Source organism: Hyaena hyaena, unplaced genomic scaffold (assembly GCF_003009895.1).
Source record: "Hyaena hyaena isolate Hyena2069 unplaced genomic scaffold, ASM300989v1 scaffold_131, whole genome shotgun sequence".
NCBI lineage: Eukaryota > Metazoa > Chordata > Mammalia > Carnivora > Hyaenidae > Hyaena > Hyaena hyaena.
In genome coordinates, this window is record NW_024080761.1 from 712,446 (window position 1) to 725,046 (window position 12,601).

A 12,601-nucleotide genomic window follows, 5' to 3' on the forward strand; every position below is an offset into this window, starting at 1 on the left:
GGAACATAGTTGGAAGGGGCTCTGCAGAGCATGGTGGATGCTGTGATGTACCAGGTCTCAGGAGGTGGACCTCAGCTGTCACTCTCTTTGGGATGGCCTAGGTGAGGAGATCCACCATGCCCAAGGTCTGCCTGCTAACATCCTATCTCCAGACCACACGGGAGATCAGCTGAGGTTGTCATTGAGACCTTACTGCAGCTCAACTTCTTCTAAACAATCTTGTTCCCTTCTTCTCCCTTCCACAAGTCTGATCCTAAAAGTACTCCCTAAAAATGACCCACTAGTTAATATTCATCTCAGCATATGTTTCTCAGAGAACCCAATGTGGAACAAGAGACTGTAGTCAGTAAGAGAAAAAAGTGGGGCTCCTTTTGTCTCTAGGGGCCAAGCCAGTGATGGAAGAATGCATTGTTTACACTGCCACATAACATATATATATACATACCACATTCCATATACCACATACCATATACCACATCCATATACCATATAACACGTACCATATACTACATACCATATGCCATACACATATACCATATATCATATACCAAACACTCTGGTTATATAAACGCAATGAGAAACCACAAAACTGTTTTTGCAAGGAGAGATATAATCAGATTGTGGTGTAGGAGAGCACCTTGAATAAAGGAGAGGGTAGAGCTTACACCAAGCAAAACAAGATGGGGGTAGCCTATTAGGAAGTAATAGTTTTCATTCAGGCAAGAGATGAAGTTGGAGATGGAGAAATAGATTCAATAGGTATTAAGGAGGTAAAACTAATAGGGTCTCTAGCGGGCAGATAAGAGTAGACAAGTGAGGATGCAGAACAAGGGTTCCGTCTTGATTTGATCAGATGTATAGAGGATGTATACGTCGTTACCAAGAATTGGATTCAGGATTAGAACCTTGATTGCAACTGGTTACAAATCCAGTGCTGTTGACCAGCAAGGCACTAAAACACCCAGTTTCTGAAGATTTTAGAGTCTGATGGAAGGTGAGAGGTCTCCTGGAGGTGGGAAGAAGGGAGGGATGCTGAAAGCTGGAGGCAAGTTCTGTTCCACCCTCAGCAGGGGTCATGAATGACTTCGGAGGATGGAATCCGTCATTCCAAAACAATGTGATAGGATGCTGACATCACTGGGAGAGGGGAGTCTTGTCATCTCCTCTAGGCAGTTTGGGCCTGCTCTGCATTCTCCTCTTGCTCTCACACCCCTCCTGAACTCTACATCCTGTAGATCCCTAAGAAGAGGCAGGGCTCACAAGGAACCAGTTACAAAATAACCCTAGCATTAAGTGCATGACAATGGACTCGCGGACATTAAGGGTCATCAGTTTTGTGTGGACTGAGAGTCTCTGGACACAGCCATTGTGCTTGAGGAGAGCCCATTCCAGTGTGACATGGTCAGAGTCATATGCTGGTTCCATCACTTTCTGAGAGCATTTCATGAGTCCCTCCACCCGCTTCTTCCAGAAGCCACTTCCCCCAATAAAACCAAATGGAAAACACAGAGGTCAACCAAATAGATGATTCCATCCTCATCAGTGACCTATCACCCAAGGACGTGGGCAGCTATTCCTGTGTGAATTTAACATTAGGGCATCCTGAGGTGGTATATGTGTCTGCTTCAGGCTCCTTATTTCTGTGAATGGTGAGTATAGCTGGACAACATCCACCACCTTGGTAAGTAAAACTAAATTTTTCAATATTGGAAACATGTACCAAATCATCACTACACACTGGATACCGTGTGTGTAGAAGGGGATAGTGCCCCTTCATCCACAAGCAACCCTTTAGGCTGGGATTCTACACATGGACCTTCTGTCAGTCTGGGCCCTGGGCCCAATATTGAATCAGGCCATGTGACAGACCATCCGATGACACAAATATCAAAACCTGAACACAGGTAAGAAAAACTCCAAATCAAAAGATACTCAATAGGATAAATGCAACTACTTGTGTGCACTGAACCATCCAAAAAGTTGTTAAACTTAGCCTACAAGTCTGTCTGGCATTTCTGAGGTTTAGGGACAAACCTGAACTCAAGAATATGCATTGTGTCTTTTTTGAACTACTTCCTCACTCCAAACATAAGTTGCAGACACTGTGGCCCCATATAAACCTCTGGATTTGGATGGAATCTCAACACGGGGAAAGTTAGGCCCCAAGTCTAATATCTCCTGAGACAAGACAAAGGGATCCACAGGCAGGCAGAACCTCTACAAGCCCGCACAATTCCACTCACTCATTTCTATATGGAATGTCATTGGGGCCTGGTGACAGCTCCCTGAAGGGTCACCACAGTGCAGTCAAGACTTCGTTCCCCACACAGGAATTCCATGAGTGGCAGTGGTCTATTACTCTGATCTGGGAAAGCAGGAGACCAGCAAGAGTGTTCTTGTGAGTCATCTGCTCCCAGGTCTCCTTTGGATTACTTGTCCTGGAGAAACTGAGTCTCTCTCTCCCGGCACTTGATATTTCCATGGCCTGTCTGGGTATACTCTCAGCTCTGCTCTTCTCTTATTCTCTGAGGACAACCAGTGTTTCCTATTTGCCACTCTCTGCATTAATTTTATCAAATACAGTGTGATTAGTGTGTCCATCTATCTTCTGGGAAACTAGTTTTCCTCAGTAATGTTATCTTCAATCCCAACCACATTCCATGCCATCCACTGGAATTACATATTTCCTTCAAGCTGAAAAATGTGACTACAGTTGGCTTACCTGCCATTCTGCATTTGGCTGTGGCGTCTGTGTAGGGACCACAGTCAGATCTCCCTGCCTTTGGTTTAGTGTTACACTGTATCATATTGTGTCTTCATATGAATTCTACTGAAATACATAACATCTTACTAGATTTATCTTGCAGTTTTTCCTCGTTATGAACACATTCCACTGCACAGCTAAAATCCAGTTGCAAAGAACTTGAGAAGTTGTTAGATCACAATTTCAGAAGCCAGGAATCATAAATGCATATAGCCTTAAAGCTGGGGTGTCCGACTCGCATGACAGTAAAACAGGCTGTGTCTGTCATAATCCCAGTTTTGTGCCTTGTGACCCTGGGCAGATTATTGAATCTCTCCAAATCCTAGTTCCTTCCTATGTAAACTCTCAGTCTCTTGAAGTAAAGAGATGTAGACTCTGTGAATCTTAAAATCTTAGAATTATCATAGAGTGAGTCAACTGACTTGTAGGTTCTTAAGTGGTATTTAATATTCATCTTTGCATCTTTCATGGCCGAAGTGGAAAAAAAGAGAGAGCAAGATTTTGAGGCTTTCATTGATCCCATTCATTCTTTCATCTATGCATTCCTCCATCCAACCATGCATCAAGCATCCACTCACTCAATGCACACTGTCACTCAGCCATGCATTTACCTATGCAGGACTCTGTTAACAAGCACCTAAATCCTCCTCTGGGGCAGCCCCTGGGCAGATGACCATTCCAGGAGTTCCCTGACTCCCACAGTGGTCTTCCTGTAGTAATTGTCTGCTTTCTCTGGGCTGTGTCAGTTCCCACTATAGTGATAGTGTTCCAGTCTTCCTCCTTGGACTTGGTGGCTATTACCTGCTATGTGCAGAGATTCTATCCACATTTGAGCCAAACATATGACTCATCCATTTGTCTAGCTCTGTCAGGCAAATAGTGCCCCTTCTCTAGGGGTGATGTGGTTGCTTGTAAACTGTCAAAGAGTCAATAGAGAAATGTAGTGGTATATCTTGGAAATTTGTCATCTGGTTGTGGTTCTTTTGGAGAATAGAACTATTATTCAATTTATCTCCGTGTATCTGTTAATCTAGTATATGGTCTAGGTATAGAAGGAGTTGAGTGCTGTTTTTGAGTAATAAACGATTCAACATTGTAATATAGTATAATATATTTCCATCCCTATCAAGAGCAAAAATAAACGATTGGGACTTCGTCAAGATTAAAAGCTTCTGTGTGGGGATGAGCACTGAGTGTTACGTGGAAACTAATTTGACAATAAACAATTTGTAAAAAAAAATAATAATAATAAATTTAAAAAAATAAAAAAATAAAAAATAAACTAATAGGCAACCAGAGGAATGGGAAAAGACAGTTGCAAATGTCATATCAGATAAAGGGTTAATACCCAGAATCTATAAGGAACTCACCAAACTCCACACCCGAAAAACAAACAACCCAGTAAAGAAATGGGCAGAAAATATGAACAGACACTTCTCCAAAAAGGACATCCAGATGTCCAAAAAACACATGAAATGATGCTCAGCATCCCTACTCATCAGGGGAAAAAAAATCAAAACCACACTGAGATACCACCTCATGCCAGTCAGAGTGGCTAAAATGAGCAAATCAGAGAACGCGAGATGCTGGCGAGGATGTGGAGAAACGGGCACCCTCCTACACTGTTGGTGGGAATGTAAACTGGTGCAGCCCCTCTGGAAAACAGTGTGGAGGTTCCTCAAAAAATGAACAATAGAACTCCCCTATGACCCAGCAATAGCACTGCTAGGAAATTACCCAAGGGATATAAGAGTGCTGATGCATAGGAGCACATGTACCCCAATGTTCATAGCAGCACTCTCAACAATAGCCAAAACATGGAAAGAGCCTAAGTGTCCATCAATGGACGAATGGATAAAGAAGATGTGGTTTATCTATACCATGAAATACTACATGGCGATGAGAAAGAATGAAATCTGGCCATGTGTAGCAACATGGATGGACCTAGAGGGTGTTATGCTGAGCAAAATAAGTCAGGCAGAGAGGGACAAATATCATATGTTTGCACGTGTAGGAGGATTAGGAGGAACGTAACGGAGGACCGCGGGGGAGAAGAAGGGAGGAAATAGTGGGGGAGGGGGAGAGAAGCAAACCATGAGAGACTCTTGAATGCTGAGAACAAACTGAGGACTGATGGGTGTGGGGGGGAGGGGGGAGATGGGCATGGAGGAGGACACTTGTGGGGATGAGCACTGGGTGTTATATGGAAATCAACTTGACAATAAACTATTTGTAAAAAAGTCACAGAAATAAAGAGTACAGCACAGGGAATATAGTCAATAATACTGTAAGGACACTGTATAGTGACTGATGGTGATCACATTTATTGCGATAAGAAGTGAGTCATGTATGGAATTGTTGAATCAGTATGTTGCACATCTGAAACTAATCTCACACTGTATGTTAATTATACTTCAATTAAAAATGGTTTTATTTTGAGAGGAGGGGGCAAGATGGCGGAGAAGTAAGGAGCTCCATACTTGCACTCGCGCCCATACATCACACAGAAAAGATCTGAAGCCATTGGAAACATACAAAACCTGAGAGATTGGGAGAAAAAGGACGCAGAATCCATTGAGAGAGCCTTCTAACGTGAGTGCGAACTGGGGAAGATAAAATTGGGCGGGGATCGGTGACTCCAAGGTGGGAGGCGATCCCCCTCTACCCTCTACGGGGAGTGAGAGGGGAAAAGGAGAGAGTCCAAAACAGAAAAACCTCCGCTCAGGGGGGAAAAACCTCCGCTCGGTGCATAGAAAGACCATTTTGCCAAATACCTGCACGCCAGGTCCCTTCGCGCCAACTGGTCTCTGGGGGGAGGGGGGGGGCTGAGCACACAAACTGCTTCTTTGTGCTGGCTCCCGGCTACTGGACTTCAAAGTGGCGGCGCACCTGCCGCCATTGTAGCTCCCGGGCGGCTGGGGCCCCTGAAAGAGCCGCGTGGACACCGGGCATCCGCGCTCCTGGCTGGCTGGAACTTGAGAGGGAAGGCAAAGAACTAAAAACTGGGAAATTAGACTGTGAGTTCGTGTTTCAGGTGATGAGCCATAGAGGGACCCGGTTTTCCTCACTCCAGCGGGATCGGCTCACCCTCACCGGGCAGGCAAGCCCCCGCGCATGCGCGCCAGCCTGACCCAGAGAAGGAAGCAGCGATTCTGACTCCACCCCCAGAGCTCGGCAGGGGGCCTGGAATTGCCCGAGGGGTTTGCCTGGGAAACTGTGTCTAAGGCAACTTCAGCGGGGCGCGCGGACTGGGATTTGGAGATTGGAACTGGCCTGGGTTGAAGAGTGCAACCAACTCCGGGTGCGCCCCTAGTACGGGGAGTTTACACGCCCAAAAAAGCGAGGTGCAGCGCTTGGTTCAAGAAGGGACTGGAGCACCGTCACTCTCCTCCCCACAACCGCCAAGGCAGAGCTCCCGCCTGAGGCGTTGGATCACGCCACGCCCATCCCTCCCTGAGAGCTGCCCTCCTCCCCCCTTTTTTTTCCTTTCCCCCCTTTTTTTTCTTTTTTCCCTTTTTTTCTCTTTCATTTTTTCTTCTTTCTCTTTTCTCTCTTTTTTCCCCAGAACACTGACCTGATTAACTCTGATCGCCAGCTTGCTTAAACAATCACAACGAGTCCATTCTGTAAATTCTATACCTACCGACATTTTCATGTCTTTCTCTCAGGAGTAATTAGACTATATAGTTTCTCTGGATAATTCCAGCATTCTTCTCTCACCTATCCAACCATATTCTACCCTTTACCTCTTTGAAAAAAGCTTCTTATCCCTTCTGCCTGTTCATACTATTTCCAATTGTGCCTCATCCTGCCCTGCCTTCTCTCTCTTTCTAGTCTATGCTCTTCAACCAGCACTGCATACACACGGCTATTTAACTGTAGCTGGGAAATCCAGGTATATGCTTTAAACCGTTCTTTGTCCATCGGTTTTCTTCTTTTTTCCTTTTCTTTTCCCCTTTTTGACCCTTTTATGTATTTTATACTCCCTATTATTCGCCCTCCCTCCTCCGTCTTTTCTCTTAACTTTTTCGTTTTCCCTCTCGCTTTGCATGTTAGTTGAATTAGCCTGTGCGTTTGTGTGCTCCTGCTCCCTGTGTGTTTGTCTGTCTGTTTTCTTTTCCAGGGCTACCTCAAGAAACAAGCCAGAGTACACAAGGTGGAGAGTCCCAAATATCACTACGAATAGGAAAATAAAATAACCAAGGTCCCAACAAGAGAGACCAGGGGATACCATTCAAAAAACACTCTCTGAAAGGATAGGCCCTGGAAAGTCAAAGAGCCTTCTTGGATATAGCAGTGCTCATAGAAACAGAGAGCATAACAGGTCTTTAAAACCAACAAGAGCCGGAAAGCTAACTAAAATGACGAAACGAAAGACCTCTCCTCCAAAGAAACTCCAAGAAGAAATGACAGCTAATGAACTGCTCAAAACAGATATCAGCAGCATCACTGAACAAGATTTTAGAATAATAATGGTAAAATTAATAGCTGGGCTTGAAAAAAACATAGGGGACATCAAAGAAACTATGGCTACAGACAGAATGGAAAATAAAAATAGGCATGAAGAATTAAAAAATGCGATAAATGAGATCCATAATAAATTAGAGGCCTCCAATGCACGGATTGAAGAGGCAGAAAGGAGAATAAGTGATTTAGAAGACACCATTATAGAAAAACAAGAAGCTGACAAAAAAAGAGACAAACTGATCCAGGAACAGGAAAGAAGAATTCGAGAGCTCAGCGATACGGTCAAACGCAACAATATCCGTATCATAGGAATCCCAGAAGAGGAAGAGAGAGGGAAAGGTGCTGAAGGAGTCCTGGAACAAATTATAGCAGAGAACTTCCCCGACCTGGGGAAGGAAGTAAATGTGGAAGTACAAGAGGCTCAGAGGACTCCCCTCAGACGTAACCTGAATCGATCTTCTGCACGACATATCATAGTGAAAATGGCCAAATACAAGGACAAAGAGAGAATTTTGAAAGCAGCTAGGGAGAAAAGGGCCCTAACATACAAAGGGAAACCTATCAGAGTGGTGACAGACCTATCTACTGAAACTTGGCAGGCTAGAAAGGAATGGCAGGAAATCTTCAATGTGATGAACAGTAAAAATATGCAGCCAAGAATCCTCTATCCAGCAAGCCTGTCATTCAAAATAGAAGGAGAGATAAAAACCTTTCCAAATAAACAGAAATTGAAAGAATTTGTCACCACGAAGCCAGCCCTACAAGAAATCCTGAGGGGGATGCTCTGAAGGAAAGGTTGCAAGGAACAAAGATACCAGAGACACCACCACAAACATGAACCCTACAAAAGATACAAAGACTCTAAACCCACATATTTCAATAATAACACTGAATGTAAATGGGCTGAATGCTCCAATCAAAAGACATAGGGTAGCAGAATGGATTAAAAAACAAAATCCATCAATATGCTGTCTACAAGAAACTCATTTTAGACGGGAAGATACCTTCAGATTAAAAGTAAGGGGATGGAGAAATATATATCATGCTACAGGAAATCAAAAGAAAGCCGGAGTAGCGATACTTATATCAGACAAACTGGACTTTAAATTAAAGACAATCACAAGAGATGAAGAAGGGCACTACATAATAATTACAGGGTCCATCCATCAGGAAGAACTAACAATCATAAATGTCTACGCACCGAATATGGGAGCACCTAAATATCTAAAACAATTAATCACAAACAGAAACAAGCTTATAGATAAGAATGTGCTAATAGCAGGGGACTTTAATACTCCGCTTACAGCAATGGATAGGTCAACCAGACAGAAAATCACTAAAGAAATAATGGACTTGAAAGACACATTGGACCAGATGGATCTGACGGATATATTTAGAACTTTACATCCTGAGGCCAGGGAATTTACTTTCTTCTCAAGTGCGCATGGCACATTCTCCAAGATAGATCACATACTGGGACATAAAGCAGCCCTCAATAAATATAAAAGAATAGAGATCATACCATGCACACTGTCAGATCACAATGCTTTGAAACTTGAAATCAATTACAGGAAGAAGTCTGGAAAACCGCCAAAAACATGGAGGTTAAAGAACACCCTTCTAAAGAATGAATGGGCCAATCAGGCAATTAGAGAGGAAATTAAAAAATATATGGAAACAAATGAAAATGAAAACACAACAATTCAAAATCTATGGGATGCGGCCAAGGCAGTCCTAAGAGGAAAGTACATTGCTCTCCAGGCCTATTTCAAGAGATTAGAAAAAGCACAAGTCCAAAATCTAACAGCTCACCTAAAGGAGCTAGAGGCAGAGCAACAAGAACGCCCTAAACCCAGTAGAAGAAGAGAAATAGTAAAAATTAGAGCAGAAATAAACAACATAGAGACCAAAGAAACAATTGAACAGATCAATGAAACCAAGAGTTGGTTTTTTGAAAAAGTAAACAAAATTGACAAACCTCTAGCCAGGCTTATCAAAAAGAAAAGAGAGAGCACCCAAATAGACAAAATTATGAATGAAAATGGACTTATTACAACCAACCCCTCAGAAATACAAGCAATTATCAGGGAATACTATGAAAAATTATATGCCAACAAATTGGACAACTTAGAAGAAATGGACAAATTCCTAAACACACACTCACTACCAAAATTCACACGGGAAGAAATAGAAAACCTGAACAGACCCATAACGAGTGAAGAAATCGAATCAGTGATCAAAAATCTCCCAACAAATAAGAGCCCTGGACCTGATGGTTTCCCTGGGGAATTCTACCAGACATTTAAAACAGAATTAATCCCAATTCTTCTCAAGCTATTCCAAAAAATAGAAGTCGAAGGAAAACTCCCGGACTCATTTTATGAAGCCAGCATCACTCTGATTCCCAAGCCAGACAGAGATCCAACAAAAAAAGAGAACTATAGGCCAATATCCTTGATGAATACGGATGCAAAAATTCTCAACAAGATCCTTGCAAATCGAATCCAGCAGCATATCAAAAGAATCATCCACCAAGATCAAGTGGGATTCATTCCTGGGTTACAGGGCTGGTTCAACATTCGCAAATCAATCAATGTGATCCATCATATCAATAAAAGAAAAGATAAAAACCATATGATCCTGTCAATAGATGCAGAAAAAGCATTTGACAAAATACAGCATCCCTTCTTAATAAAGACTCTCGAGAAAGTTGGGATAGAAGGAACCTACTTAAACATCATCAAAGCCATCTATGAGAAGCCTTCAGCTAACATCATCCTCAACGGGGAAAAACTGAGAGCTTTCCCCCTGAGATCAGGAACACGACAGGGATGTCCACTCTCACCACTGTTGTTTAACATAGTGCTGGAAGTCCTAGCATCAGCCATCAGACAACAAAAGGAAATCAAAGGCATCAGAATTGGCAAAGAGGAAGTCAAACTTTCACTCTTCGCAGATGACATGATACTCTACATAGAAAACCCGACAGACTCCACCAGAAGCCTACTAGAACTGATCCAAGAATTCAGCCAAGTTGCAGGGTACAAAATCAACGTACAGAAATCGGTTGCATTTTTATACACCAATAATGAAGCAACAGAAAGAGAAATCAAGAAACTGATCCCATTCACAATTGCACAAAAAACCATAAAATACCTCGGAATAAACCTAACCAAGGATACAAGAGATCTGTATGATGAAAACTATAGAAAACTTATGAAGGAAATTGAAGAAGACACAAAGAAATGGAAAAACATTCCATGCTCATGGATAGGAAGAATAAATATAGTTAAGATGTCATTACTACCTAAAGCACTCTACACATTCAATGCAATTCCAATCAAAATTGCACCAGCATACTTCTCAAAACTAGAACAAACTATCCAAAAATTTGTATGGAACCACAAAAGACCCCGAATAGCCAAAGTAATACTGAAAAATAAAACCAAAACGGGAGGTATCACCATCCCAGACTTCAGCCTCTACTACAAAGCTGTCATCCTCAAGACAGTATGGTATTGGCACAAAAACAGACACATAGACCAATGGAACAGAATTGAGAACTCAGAAGTGGACCCAAAAGTATACAGCCAACTGATCTTTGACAAAGCAGGAAAGAATATCCAATGGAAAAAAGACAGCCTTTTTAACAGATGGTGTTGGGAGAACTGGACAGCAACATGCAGAAGAATGAAACTAGATCATTTTCTCACACCATGCACAAAAATCAACTCAAAATGGATAAAGGACCTGAACGTGAGACAGGAAACTATCAACACCCTAGAGGAGAAAGCAGGAAACAACCTCCTTGACCTCCACCGCAGCAACTTCTTACTTGACACATCCCCAAAAGCAAGGGAATCAAGAGCAAAAATAAACTGTTGGGACCTCATCAAGATTAAAAGCTTCTGCACAGCCAAGGAAACAACCCAGAAAATTAATAGGCAACCAACGGAATGGGAAAAGATAGTTGCAAATGACATATCAGATAAAGGGTTAATATCCAGAATCTATAAGGAACTCACCAAACTACACGCCCGAAAAACAAACAACCCAGTGAAGAAATGGGCAGAAGATATGAACAGACACTTCTCCAAAGAGGACATCCAGATGGCCAACAGACACATGAAACGATGCTCAGCATCCCTCCTCATCAGGGAAATACAAATCAAAACCACACTGAGATACCACCTCATTCCAGTCAGAGTGGCTAAAATGAGCACATCAGAGAACTCTAGATGCTGGCGCGGATGTGGAGAAACAGGCACCCTCCTACACTGTTGGTGAGAATGTAAACTGGCACAGCCCCTCTGGAAAAACAGTGTGGAGGTTCCTCAAAAAATTAACAATAGAACTCCCCTATGACCCAGCAATAGCACTGCTGGGAATTTACCCTAGGGATATAGGAATGCTGATGCATAGGAGCACATGTACCCCAATGTTCATAGCAGCACTCTCCACAATAGCTAAAACATGGAAAGAGCCTAAGTGTCCATCCACGGACGAATGGATCAAGAAGATGTGGTTTATCTATACCATGGAATACTCCATGGCAGTGAGAAAGAATGAAATCTGGCCATTGTAGCAACATGGATGGACGTTGAGGGTGTTATGCTGAGCGAAATAAGTCAGGCAGAGAAGGACAAATATCATATGTTTGCACATATAGGAGGATTAGGAGGTACTTGACGGAGGAACAAGGGGGAGAAAAAGGGGGGAAATAGTGGGGGAAAGGGAGAGAGGCAAACCATGAGAGATTCTTGAATGCTGACGAAAACTGAGGACTGATGGATGTGGGGGGGAGGAGGGATGGGCATGGAGGAGGGCACTTTGGGGATGAGCACTGAGTGTTATGTGAAAACTAATTTGACAATAAACTATTTGTAAAAAAAAATGGTTTTATTTTGTTACAAAATATATATATATTTCCATCCCAGAAGTGATAAACGTTGAAGGAATAGAAGAGAAATTCTTTTCATATATACTATATGTATTTCTGGGATGGATAAACTGATAGAAGCCTGTATTTGTGTTAAATCCTTCAATATCAATTTCTAAATACTTGATACAATAAATGGCAAGTATAAGCAAAAAAAAAAAAAAAAAAGACCACACACACACACACACACACACACACACACACACACACAGAGGAATATCCTCAACCATCAAAATGAATGAAATCGTGTCATTTGCAGTGTTGTGAATGATTTTAGGTGTATCCTGTCAAGCAAGAGAAAGTCAGAGAAAGACAAACACCGTATGATTTCACCCATATGTGGAATTAGGAAATAATAGAGATGAACATTATGGGAGGAAGGATAAAAGAAAGAGAGAGTGAATCAAACCATGAGAGACTCTTAATGATAA